At 42.3% G+C, this 14,158-nt stretch overlaps 1 long non-coding RNA gene across 1 annotated transcript in view; it reads right to left on the bottom strand.

Moving 5' to 3' along the window:
• The window catches only part of LOC137373048 (uncharacterized), a 96,882-nt gene that overhangs the window by 6,507 nt on the left and 76,217 nt on the right, over nucleotides 1–14,158 (bottom strand). Inside the window, exon 2 of the long non-coding RNA XR_010975574.1 lies at nucleotides 993–1,114. This is a non-coding gene — a long non-coding RNA (uncharacterized lncRNA). The remainder of the gene's footprint in view (nucleotides 1–992; nucleotides 1,115–14,158) is intronic.

The following is a 14,158-nucleotide window of genomic DNA, read 5'->3' as shown; positions in this document are numbered from 1 at the left end:
CGGGCTGGCCGCCATTTTTTGAACATGCCACTGAGATCGGCTGCGGGCTCTTAAAATCCAGCCCCATGGTATGAAAAATATCAGTGTGCCAAAATATAGAAACAAATGAATTTATTTCCCATAGTAATATTAGGAACAGGAGTAGGCCATTCAGCCCCTTGGGCCTGTGCCAAACAAAATAAGTGCTGTTCTGCATATCAAACACCAATGTCCCATCTAATTCCCATCCTCCTATACTTCTGTGACAGTGGTACCTTCGTTACTTGGCTTAATAGAAGATCTCTTCATTTATCAGACAATGGAAGTTGGAAAATAATCGTTACTCCATCCTCAATTTTTTATATGTGGGTATCCATCTGAAAATAATTGGCACTGACCCTGGGACCTATGTTGCCAACTCACCAGGATTGCCCTGGAGTTGCCAGAAGTTAAAGACGAACTTCCAGACGCTGCTATGAGCAACCTGGGAGAAAAACCACAGGGGTGTTAAAAATGTGTTTTTTAAAAAAACAAATCTTTGAAAACATTTTCTCATTTTGTTTTAAAATATCGACTTGAGCAGAAAAGAGCTGTTTTACTGACAATCAAGAATCATCCAATTGGGTAATAAAGTCTATACACTCTCCATTTGGCGAGGGAAGGCAGTGCTTGTTGGGCACCCTGTGATGGGAATGTGGGGGTGGGGCTGTTGGATGCAGGAGATCTTGTGATGACACCTCCAGGAATGTAACCAACCAGAGTTGGCAACCCTACTGCAACTCTCTGTTCTAACTTCAGAAAGGCAAAGGAAAATGTAAGACACGTGGCAATGTGTTTAACTAGAGTACAGGAACATTAATAATATTCTAATATGTGAGCAAATACAGAAAACGCAGGACTCTGGCACCTTCTGTAATCTCCTCAGTGCGCCCCCAAATTTTTAGCAAACCCTAATTTGAAAATCTATACTCTTTATGTGACAACGCAGTTTCAGATCCATCTGTTCAGATTACCTATTCAAGTACCCAACATATGCAGAACAGGCGCACATTCTTCCAGTTTAAAAATGAAAACTGGTCTCCTGATCCAAGACTGAATCTTGCTGGCCTCCCATATCCGAAGACAAAGACTGGACCTGCAAAAGAAAGACTAGTATTTATAATAACAATTTCATGACCTCAGAACATCATAAAGGGCTTTACAAGAAATGAGGTATTGGACGTTTGCGCAGTTAGGAACATAGGAGCAGGAGTAGGCCATTCAGCCCATCGAGCCTGCCCCGCCATTCAATATGATCATGGCTGATCATCCACTTCAATGCCTTTTCTTACACTATCCTCATATCCCCAAACATACTCAACGACTGAGCTTCCACAGCCTTCTGGGGTAGAGAATTCCAAAGATTCACAACTCTCTGAGTAAAGAAATTTCTCCTTATCTCTGTCCTAAGTGGCTTCCCCCAACCAGGGGAGTCTAGCTGTAATGTAGGGAAACACAGCAGCCAAGTTGCACACAAGTTCCTACAAACAACAATGAAATAAATGACCACATTATCTATTTCAGGTGCTGGCTGAGGGATAAATGTTGGACAAGACATAGAGCAGAATTCCCTTGCTCTTCAAGTGATGTGGCATCTTTTACATCCACCCGAGAGCGCATACAGGGCCTCAGTTTAACATCTCATCCAAAAGACAGCACCTCTGACAGTGCAGCACTTCTTCAGTACTGCACTGGAGTGTCAGCCTAGGTTATAGGCTCAAGTCTCTGGAGTGAAAATTTAACCCATGACCTTCTGACTTCAAGGTAAAAGTGCTGCCACTGAGCCACAGTTGACACAATGGTTACCTCTACCAAGTGCTGGATATCCATTTAACTGCCGATCCTGCCTGATATCCTGCTCTGACTTTGTTCAATATTGAAAGCCATGTCCACAACAGGTGTAAATAAGTCACTGGATCCCCTATGGCATGCAATTGTTTAGGTAATGGAGAAAGCGCAGGAGGAATATCTCCCTCTCTCCAACCCCTCCCCCAGCAGAACAAAATCATTACATATTTCACGATCAAAACACATCCCCTTGGTAGGAAATTTCCACATGAATATCATCAGTGCAAAGCAAAGAGGAAGATACAGTACAAGATTCTACAGTACTGAATAGAGAGGATGATCAAAAGTGAAAAGGAACACAACTTCTGAAATATACAGCAGGGCCTTTCTGTACAATCCCACCACTCATTTACAGAAAAGTGTAAATGGCCACAAATACTTTCAGGTCCCTTTAGGAAATACAGTACCAAATACAATGCCGTGAACTCCTGTCTAGTCTCAACTTTATTAACTGTACTTACTAACTGTATGGTACATGGAATAGCCTCCAGTTGTTTAAAGGTTTACAATTATTTCCAATGATTGTCAATCTTTTAGAGTTATGCATATGAGGTAATCATATTCTTTTGGTTTTTACTGTGCTGGTGCAATGAGAATCCCGTGCTCAGCAGGAAAAGCAATAGTTATTTTACAAAGTCTGTGGTGTGCAGGTACGTTCTTGTTTCAATCAAGTAGTTTATTATTAAAACAAAACCCTGGCCAATGGCTTGGATTTGTTGTGAGAACCACACATTAATTGAACATAAGAAAGGAGAGCTGAGAATTGCTTCATGCAAAATGGCTATCACATTTCCCTAAATAACAATGGTCACACTTGGAAGTAATTGTATGTGAACTATTTTGGGACATTTTTGAAACACGTGATGAAGTGATATATAAATACAACTTTTTCAGTTTTTACAATTTTCAGCCAATGAAAACCCAACTTTTTGAAGTTGTCGCCACCTCCAAAATGGATGCTTGCAGCCAGGAAGAAGCAAGCAGACGATAAGCATAAAATGTAAAGTACAAAATGCCATTTCCGCCACCTGCAGCACCAAGCCACTGTTCAACACATCTTCCCCTCTCCTCCCCTTTCAGTATTCCAGAACAACTATTCCCTCTGCAACATCCTAGTTCACTCTTCAAACATCTCAACACCTGCTCCCCTTCTCACAGCAAATTCCCGTGCAAGATTAAACATTTTCCTGGTTAAGCAGCGATTTTCCCTGTTCTACTTTCAGTTTAGTATACTGTATTTATTGCTCATGATGCAGTCTCCTCGACATTACTGACAGAAAACTCAGATTGGATGATCGCTTTGCTGAACATCTCCATTCAGTCTGTAACCGTGACCCTGAGCTTCCGGTCACCTGTCATTTTAATTCTCTGTCCCATTCCCACCTCTCTGTCTTTGATCTCCTACACTGTTCCAATGAGGCTGAACGCAAGCTCAAGGAACAGAACCTCATGTTTCTACTCAGCACTTTACAACCTTCACAGCTTAACAAAGAATTTAACAACTTTAGACCATAACCATTGCACTCATTTTGTCAGACAGCAGGTGCTGGTAATGAAGGACTGGCTGTACCAGAGCCTCTGAGAGTAGAACAAAGAACAAAGAAAATTACAGCACAGGAACAGGCCCTTCGGCCCTCCAAGCCTGCGCCGATCCAGATCCTCTATCTAAACATGTCGCCTATTTCCTAAGGGTCTGTATCTCTTTGCTTCCTGCCCATTCATGTATCTGTCTAGATACATCTTAAAAGACACTATCGTGCCCGCGTCTACCACCTCCGCTGGCAACGCGTTCCAGGCACCCACCACCCTCTGCGTAAAGATCTTTCCACGCATATCCCCCCTAAACTTTTCCCCTCTCACTTTGAACTCGTGACCCCTAGTAATTGAATCCCCCACTCTGGGAAAAAGCTTCTTGCTGTCCACCCTGTCTATACCTCTCATGATTTTGTACACCTCAATCAGGTCCCCCCTCAACCTCCATCTTTCTAATGAAAATAATCCTAATCTACTCAACCTCTCTTCATAGCTAGCGCCTCCATACCAGGCAACATCCTGGTGAACCTCCTCTGCACCCTCTCCAAAGCATCTACATCCTTTTGGTAATGTAGCGACCAGAACTGCACGCAGTATTCCAAATGTGGCCGAACCAAAGTCTTATACAACTGTAACATGACCTGCCAACTCTTGTACTCAATACCCCGTCCGATGAAGGAAAGCATGCCGTATGCCTTCTTGACCACTCTATTGACCTGCGTTGCCACCTTCAGGGAACAATGGACCTGAACACCCAAATCTCTCTGTACATCAATTTTCCCCAGGACTTTTCCATTTACTGTATAGTTCACTCTTGAATTGGATCTTCCAAAATGCATCACCTCGCATTTGCCCTGATTGAACTCCAGTAGAGGCAGTGTGGGCTGGTGTTTGGGTTTGGAATCCCCTATTGATATACAGCTGCTGGGGTGGTCTGCATCCTTGTGGTCTACCCATCTTTCTACCATTACACTCCCAGGCCTTGGTAACCTTTCTGTCGATGTCAGATTTCCCAGCCTTTCCTCTTCCTCCACTATTCTGCTGTAACTATTTACACCTCCTCCGGACCCATCTTTTGCTTTGTTATTGTCTCATTGCCACCCCCTTCTGTTTTACACCATCATCCCTTTCATTATTTAATCACTTCTGCTTTCCAACCTATCACAGACCTACCCTTTTGTTCTTTCCTCACCCCAACCTCCCACTCTTTTCCGTGAGTCTGTACTTGTTTAAAAGTTGATCATGTCGAGCATCATCCAGTTCAGATTAAAGGTCATGACCTCAAACACCAACTCTCCTTGTTTATCCCATAGATGCTATCTGACCCGCTGTGTGGTTCCAGCAATTTCTATTTTTACTTCATAAACTGTTAAATTTCGGTTTTAAGAGTGAGATTAGGTTCATTTAAATAGAAAAGGAATCAAGTTAAAGTTGAAAGATAAAACACTGCACAGATAGAGAATGGGGCAAATAAAAGGATACACTGAATTAAAATAGTTCAATTGTTTCATTTTTGTTTAGGATTGCATATCAAATGTTTACCCTCGCTTTAATTTGGCATTAATAAAGCTATCCTTAATATTTGAGGAGTTTTATTATTGAAATATTACTGCTTGTTTCAGTATCACGTTACATGAGTGAAATCAAACAAGATCAAAGCAAACCAGGGATTTCCCTTTATCTACCAATGATCTAAAGGTTAACAACTTACAGAACCATTCCTTAGGCTTCAGACACCTCCGGGAATACTGATTCATTGGGTTTGGACATTACTATTAACATTTCAACCAGCTCACTGCGATACTGGAAAATCCCCAAAAGTCAATTAGTACATCTGAAATGTCAGCAATAGCATTGTTATTATAATGAATAAAAAATATACCCAGTAAAAGTCTTTCAAACCTGAAATTCTGCCCAAACTAGCTGCTTCTTTAATCCTTTCCCTGTTTTCTTTTCCTTCTATATTCTGTATGTTACATCATTCCTTGTTTTACTGGTGTCTAAATATTACCTGCCTTTTTTTTCACTGTGACTAGTTTCCCTCCATAATGTGTTGAAGCCAGGTGACAAAGCCAACTTTCTTTCCCAACCAGCTGAGCAGAACATCAAACTTTGACTTGGTTGTATCAAGTCAAACTTGTAATGTGCTTCAAACAGTCAGGTTTTAGAAAGTGTTCCAAGTATGTGTGCTATCCTGCTGGCACTCAAGATTATATTTGATTTAGATCAAAGGTTTTAATTAAATTACAAGTCATATACCCTGGTGCCTATCCTGGTTCAGTATTAAGAATATATTACTTTTCTGATAAAATGTGTAAAGGTACATTACAATACTATTCAAGTGTGTGCAGGTCAATTTGGTTAAATACAGTGTATGGTACTCTTGGGTGCATCACTCCACTTATAATGCAGATTGTATCTCCATTTCCAAGGCTTTTAAACATTTTCTGATACATACAGCCCAAAGGGTTTTACATTGACTGCAGCGCCTCTATGTACTGTGGAGGAAGGACCCTAATCTGTGGCCTTTCCCCACTGAGCCTTTGCGGCGGCTGCACCAAGCTTCAGTGTGTCTCCCAGCACATAGTCCTGGACCTTGGAATGTGCCAGTCTGCAACACTGTTACAGGAGTGCTTCTACTTTTTTTGTAAAATAGGTTTTAAGAACTTACAGTTGAATTATGGACATTCATTCATCTGGAATCTTGAAGAGATGCTGAACTTTGTGTTTTTTTTAATAAAGAAGTCACCAGGAGGTTCCTGAATTTGGCTTGAAAACAAATCTTACTGGAAGGCACCTGTCTGTGGATAATCATCCAGCAGGGGTTGTTTTTGACTTGGGGAGATGTTTACAAAGAAATAACAGGTCAAGATTTATAGAAGTCAGGAGGTTTGACTTCGGGAATGTTTTAGTTTCACTTTGAATTGTGACTAAAGACAGTTGGTTTTTGCCTGCCAAAGGAGACCCAGCTCATTGCTCTCTCTTGAAAAGAAACCCTGTATATCCAGTGTTTCAGATTCTTTTTTCCTCCTGGTTGGAAGAAACTCTGCGTATTGAATGTGTGGGAACTGAAACCCTTGTTGCTGCATTTCTGCTGTAAGACCTATCTGAAGCCTCTGTAGTTGCATTACTTAGAAAACCTACCCAAACTGATCTTCAGCATCGCTTGGAAAGAACTGTTCTAGGAAGATCCCTGTGATGCATTTGGGACACCAAACCAAAACAAAGGACATCTTTCCATACCTGCCTCAGTGTTTTTTTTCTCTGTTTTCTTTGTAACAGCACGAAACAAAAATCCCTTTTATTTTTCGGTTAACTGGTGTATGTATGGGTGTGTGTGTGTGTGTGTGTATGAGGGGGGCTAAGGTTAAAAAAAAGAAACTTTAATTTCAATCTGTGTGTTTTACTTCATTATAGGTTAAGACTAGTTTTATATTAAACTGATAGTTTTGTTGCTTATTAAAGAAACCTGGTTGGTGTGTTTTATTCTGGGAATAATAATGATTGACTGTATTGGTAAGTGGGAAAATTTAAATATATGTTGCGACCTGTGAAGAAGTGGGACTAGAATAAACAGTGCACTCCTTCTGCCTTGGTCATAACAACATTTGGTCATGGATAACTCCTTGCACTGTAAGACTAGCAAGCTTTGGGCAGACCAAAGAGTGTCCTTCACGCATTGATGGCCTTCCAGAAACAGTTGATGTTTGTCTTGGTGTGCACCCCACGGAACAGTCCATAGCACGGAGTCCTGTGCTATGGAGCTGCTCGGGATGAACCTCGACAAAAGCCACTGCATCTCTTTCCAGACGTTCTTTGCAAATGCACATTCCAGAAGGTGATGGATAATGATCTCTTCCCCACTGCAGCTGCCTCGAGGGCAGCCTGTGGTGACACTAAGATGCTGGGTGTGCATAAAGGATCTGCCAAAGAGGGCACCAGCCAAGCTACGTCTTGGTGCTTGTTTGAAAGTTCTGGCAATGAGGTGTCTGCTAAATGGCTTTGACAGTCTGCTCAGGGAATCATCCAACAGGATCCACCGCATTCTTTTTCTGCAGGGCCTTGAAGACATTATGTGCAGTTTACTGCCTGCTTGACTTGTAGCCAAAGCTGTTTTTCTGAACAAACTTTTCTACGATGGGACAGGTGGTACAGTACTGTCCAAATGAATGGAGCATTCCATGGCAACGTGACTAGACTCATCCTTCACAACACCAGTAACAGATAATGACATTTGATGTTTACGTACTAAGGCTCTATAAACAGCTTGATGCAGCTGCACACAAGGGTGGCCATCAGTAGCAGAAAGCAGAGACAGAAGCTGAAGTCTTACGGTGCAGTCCAATGCAATCCAGCACAGAAGCATGGGATTGATGTCCAGATAAGTCCAGGAATTTGGAAGCCATGTTTGAGAGAAGATGCAGGGGCCGATCCAGATCTTTTGCAGAGCTCACAAACAAAAAGAAGGCACGGTCAGGGAATGGGAGTTTAAACTAGCAGGCAGATGCCAGTTCAACTAGTAGTTAACTTGTAGTTTGGGGGAAAAAAATGCACCCACTATTAGGGTCAGGGGATCAGGAGGTAGGGGGAGTAAGGATAAAAGAATGGCAGCAGATGATGACGGATAGACATGCACATGAGGAGCTCTCTAGGGAGCTAACTTAAAGCATTGAAAAAGGCAAAATGTTTCCTGCCCAATGCTGTGTATCAAAAAAGAAAGTTATATAGTATTTAAAATTCTACATTGACAGGTCCTGCTGTTCTCTGGCTTTGCGATGGGCCGAAAGCCGGGGGGCAACACAGCCTCAGGTGTCTGGGGACCCCTTGGCCAGACTGCAGGCCCAGCGTGCAGCTCATCGGGTGCTGTTGGGGCTCCTGTCCCTTTAAGGATTGAGAGCCGGCAGCTCTTCTGTCTCAGCAGCGTCACCGGGAGTGGCTGCACCAGCCCAGAGACACAGCGTGGACACTGCATTCAGAAGGTGGTGAGTGGGGTCGGGGGTCTCTGGAGCCAATCAGATTGGTCCTGGCTTCTCTCGTCATTTTATTGTTCCCCCCAACCTGCCCTGGAGAGCTTGTAAAATCTAGTGCTATATTTTAAAGGTTGATAATACATTATTGGACAGTAAAGTTCTTCCAGGGCACATGAGTGAGAGGAAGTGATTGAAAATCTGATAGGAACATATAAATAGTAAGAGAGTAGTCAAAAGAAGGGTGAGGCCGAATGGGGACCAAAAGGGAGATCTTCTTGCGAAGGCACAGTGCATGACTCAGGTGCTGAATAACTACTTTGCAATAGCCTTCTCTAAAGAAGAGGATGCTGCCAATGTAGCAGTAAAAGGGAGAGACAGTCATGAGATTGGATCGGGTAAAAACGGATAAAAGAGGAGGTACTTAGAAGCTTGGCAAACCTCAAATTAGAAAAGTCACCCAATCCAGATGGGTTGCATCCTGGGATTTGTGGGGGTTTTGGTTACACTAGGACTGATACACTCGTGTTTACAAAGTGAGCCGGACATCAGCGGTGGGGAAACTTTCAGGAGACAATAATCTAAGACTTGAAAAAATATGGACTAGTAACTGAGTTAGTATGAATTGGTGAAAGGCAAATTGTGTTTGACTAACCTGATCGAGTTCTTTGTTGAAATAATAGAGAGGGTTGATGAGGGTTGTGTGGTTGAAGTTGTGTATTTGGACTTTCAAAAGGCACTTGATGAAATTTAGCTCCGAGAAGTGTGAAGTGATGCATCTTGGTGGTAAGAATGGGGAAAGGCAATATGCACTAAATGGTACTATTTGAAAGGGGACGCAGGAACAGAGAGACCCAGAGATGTATGTATACAAACCTTTGAAGGTGGCAGGACAAGTTGAGACAGCTGTTAGAAAAGCATATGGGATCCTTGGCTTTAGTAATAGAGGCATAAAATACAAAAGGATGGAAGTTATGCTAAGCCTTTATAAAACACTGGTTAGGTCTCAGCTGGAGTATTGTGTTCAATTCTGGACATCACATTTTAGGAAGCATGCCAAGGTCTTGGAGAAGGTACAGAAGAGATTCACTAGAATGGTACCAGGGATGAGGGACTTCAGTTCATGTGGAGAGACTGGAGAAGCTGGGGTTCTTCTTCATACAGCAGAGAAGGTTAGAGCCTCGTCATTAAAAAGAGGACAACTACCCTTGGGAATCATCTATGTTGAGAGATGGCCCATGGGCTAGAATGATATAATGAGTTCTTTCATAGCCCAGGTAATTGTCCTCAATAGTCTAATACAGTGTGCTGGTACAAACAATTAATTAAGAGACGGTCACAGAAAACTCAAAACTTAGAATAGGCTGTTTTGAGTAAGGATGAGTTGGAGTTCAAACATTCTGAACCCTCCCTATCTGACAAGAGTAGGTGAAAACCATTAAAAACACAAAGAGTAGAACTTGGAATTGGAAATTCCCTTTTTACATCAGTGTGTGGGATTGAACTCCCGATGTTCTGATGAAAGGTCATCGACTTGAAACATTAACTCTGTTTCTCTCTCCACAGATGCTGCCAGACCTGCTGAGTATTTCCAGCACTTTCCATCATTTAGTGATAATTTAGTTATAATTTAGTCATGCAATTACACATATTTTGTGCTTGCAATCTAAATAAACAATGATGTCAGATATTAACCGAGACCGTGGGCTGAATTTTCGAGCCCCCCTAAGGACGGGATGGTGACCTGACCATTATGAAGCCGGCCGGCATGCCAGTTACCCGACCCCGTTCCCAGCGCATCCATGTTAAGGCTAGGTCAAGGAGGCCAACTGGAACTTTCCAGTCAACCTCCAGTTTCTCCACACAACCTGTGAAGACAAGAAGACTGCAGGGAAGACAGTTACAATGTAGACTAAGATATTGTGATTCAGTAGGCTGTTCAAAGTGGGGGAGGGGGGGCAGTAGGGGAGGAGAAGGGCAGAAGGGAAATGTGGTAGTGATAGGAAATTCTATAATCGGGGGATAGATGGCATCCTTTGCAGCCACGAATGAGAGTCCTGAAGGATGTGTTGCTAACTTGGTGCCAGGGTAGGGGATATCTCAAGGCCCTTGATTTATACTACACAAAAATATTCATGTAACCGATGGACAGCTAGTGTAATTTTGTGCGCTACCTATGATTTTGCCATAGTTTCATACAAATTCAGCTCATAACTGAGGGCAGAGACCATCTGTAAAAGTTTAATCAAAAACCACAGTGTCTGGAATGAGTGCAGATTGTAACATAGCAGCAACATATTCACAGTCCCTCAAAAGGTGATATTATGCATTATCAAATGAACAAGGCTTTGATGAAATGTTATTATAGAAATTATATTTCATCAGAAAGTGGGTGGGGGAAACATTTAATCTCAATGTTGGCTCATGACAAAAGGTACTGAAATAAGCTTAATTTTTACGGGTGAATTCTGATCATGATTGCAAAGTTATTTGCATGAAATATGACCTTTAAAACCACAGGCAAATAAAGCATTTATATTCAGTGTATTAGTTATACCTAAGTAGAGATCAGATAAAAATGGAATCATTCTGAAAAAGTAGTGTACTTTAAAGTATACATATGTATTTAAACCTAATAGGTTTGGCATTCAGGTGTTAAAGCAATCATGACTAATGTGGAAATGGTGTTAATTCTAAGGCACGAAAGTTGATTTCTCAGTAACCATTTTACATTTATAGTCAGATAAAAGGGATTTTTGGTTAGTGTTGCACTGGAGATCTAACTATGGAGACTCCTTTCTCAGTTCAACAAATAACTATGAAGAATACAAATAGCTATGTATAATGTATAAAGAGGTTGCTTTATGTCAGTCTGAATGATAACTTGATTCACTTTTATTTGAGAATACATCCAATTTAAGGGCGGCACAGTGGTGCAGTGGTTAGCACTGCAGCCTCACAGCTCCAGGGACCCGGGTTCAATTCCGGGTACTGCCTGTGTGGAGTTTGCAAGTTCTCCCTGTGTCTGCGTGGGTTTTCTCCGGGTGCTCCGGTTTCCTCCCACATGGCAAAGACTTGCAGGTTGGTAGGTAAATTGGCCATTATAAATTGTCACTAGTATAGGTAGGTGGTAGGGAAATATAGGGACAGGTGGGGATGTTTGGTAGGAATATGGGATTAGTGTAGGATTAGTATAAATGGGTGGTTGATGTTCGGTACAGACTCGGTGGGCTGAAGGGCCTGTTTCAGTGCTGTATCTCTAATCTAATCTAATTTGGATAATGAAGTCTCAGGCAAATTCCAAATCAAAGGATTACCAATTTAGTACTTGTTTTCTGAAAGTATTTTGTGTTAGTGATGTAATAAGGATTATAAATCCTAGTTTTTGAACATCCTTTACACATGTTTGAAGAGTGGGGGCAGATGGGGGAAACTTCTTATGAATCAGTCTGGACCGTTTCAGTGCAGTTTTAGACTAGAAGAGGGAGGGAGATTTGTGTGCTTGAAGTGTGAGATGGGGACTGAATTTATTTTATGGAAATACCATTTTCTCTTTTTTCTGATAGTTTAAGTATTTCAAATTCTAAGGGCCACTAATGGACTCTCAGTTCCTGTTGAAACCGAGGCAGTTTGTCCAAGATGTTTCCCATGGGCAGTCACTAGCCTGTCAAAGCTTGTGTTATGACCAGGTGAGAAAGGTGTCTAGGGGTCCCTCTCAGCCTTCACCTGGTCTTATCGTAACAGGGTTTAATTTTAAACACACCGTGTTTTGAGCTCCTCCTTGATGAATTCTTGTTCATTCTTTCCAATTATAAGACAAAGAAATGAGCACAAACAGGCTTTCTTGGGTTTAGAGGGTGAAATTTATTAAAACTTAAACTCTAATTCGGTTGACAGCTATGGATACACAATGTACCCATGCTAGCATGCATATGCGATATACACACACGCAAATAGAGACAGAAAAGAGCAGAAGAAAAAATAAAGTGGAAAGGTTTGAGGCAATATCTGAAGAGTTTGCTATGGTTCTTCGAGCTCACTGTAGAGTCCTTTTGTAGGTTGATCTAGCTTTTTGCTGGGGCCCAAAGTTCTTCTTAAACCTTGTTCACTGTAAGAGACTTTTTTCTTTTGGGGTTCATGTGTCTTCAGTGGGTTTCAGTTTCATGAGAAAGAGATGGGAGCAGACAGGAGGAGAGGAGGTCTTTTCACTCCAGGAGCACAGAGCTTTCTGCCAGTTCAAAGACTGTCTCGACAACTTAAAACTCCCCGAGTTGGCCAGCAGGGTAGTCACTGGTATAACCACTTCTGGCTTTATGTATTGGGTGAGTCAGGGAATGGTCCTTTGTTTACAAACACTGTCTGTTACTATGCAAAAATGTCTTTCCAGCCAGGGGCCTGCAACCCCTTGTAATAGGCCTTCTCTTCTTCCCAGCAACAATTTGAAATTTAATGTGCATGTGGTGAAATTAATGTGCCTCATTCTTGGCAGGTGGGGGCCTGCATGACACTTGTTAAAGTATTTAAGTGTTTAAAAGTACTTAAATGTATATAACTGGGTCAAAATCCTGGAACCCCCTTCCTAACAGCACTGTGGGTGTACCTACATCCTAAGGACTGCAGCAGTTCAAGGGGGCAGCTCACCATCACCACCTCCTCAAGGGCAATTAGGGATGGGCAATAAATGCTGGCCTAGCCAGCGATGCCCACATCCCACAGAAGAATATTAAAAATAATTTTAAATGTTTATAAAAGTGTTTAAAAGTATTTCAAATGATTAGAAAACATTCACCTGCCTTTCAGCTGAAGACTGACCTTAATGGGCATGTCTTTGGCTTATGAGGTTACCAAGGGGTGTGTGGCTTCAGCCAAAATGCACCTTGCTGCAAGGTCTTGCTGCTCCTCTCATTGGCAGGCTATGCTGCAGCCAATGAACTAGTTAAGTTCACATACCTCAGCGCGGTCAGTGGCAAATGCTGCCGTTTTACTGCTGTCTGAAAAATCTGGGTCCTTATAAATTACTGACAAATTTGTAGAGAATCTTTTTAAATAGACTCTGCAGACCGTTTGCTGCAGTACACTATTTAAATACTCTGTGCACTGTTTAAATAGACTCGGTGTATTCTTTAAATCAGGTTGTCCATCTTTTCATTGGGGGGGGGGCAGCCACATTACAATTTTTGTCTTACATGGGGGGGGGGGGCCGGTGAGACAATTTTGGGAAGATAAAGGCATTAAAATTTTATCTTACTATTAATCAATACGACAAATGTGCATTCTTGTGAAGAAGCTTTAAATGAGAAGATTAATTTATTGACTTACTTTCTCATTGCTATGTTGGACTTTGATTTAGTGAGATACCTGGCAATTCTTTGCTTGTACAAGTAGTCAATGTTTGCCCTTGTTGTAGTGATGTGGAGTATTCCAGATAGATGCCCATCTGTCAGGAGTGATCTTCATCACTCTCTCTCCCTGTCTCTGTCTCTCCCCTCTTTGTACCCCCCTCTCTGTGTTCCCCCCTCTGTGTCATCCTTGCTCTGTGTTCCCCCCTCTATCTCTTTGTCTGCCCTCTTTCTCTCTGTCTCCCGCTCTCTCTCTCTCTGTCTTCCCACCTCTCTCCCCTCTCTCTCTCTCCCTCCCTCCCCCCCCCCCCCCCCCCACTGTCTCTGTGTCCCTTTCTCTCTGTCTGCCTTCTTCCTCTCTCTGCCTCCCCTCTTTCTGCCTGCCCCTCTCTCTCTCTCTCTCTGACAGTTGCAGAGAGTGGGAGTGCTCAGCAGAGCAGCTTTGTGGTTTGT

This window comes from Heterodontus francisci, chromosome 8 (genome assembly GCF_036365525.1).
Source record: "Heterodontus francisci isolate sHetFra1 chromosome 8, sHetFra1.hap1, whole genome shotgun sequence".
In the NCBI taxonomy this organism is placed as follows: domain Eukaryota; kingdom Metazoa; phylum Chordata; class Chondrichthyes; order Heterodontiformes; family Heterodontidae; genus Heterodontus; species Heterodontus francisci.
The sequence above is the reverse complement of the archived record's forward strand: the minus strand, read 5'-3'. Positions and strand labels throughout refer to the sequence as shown.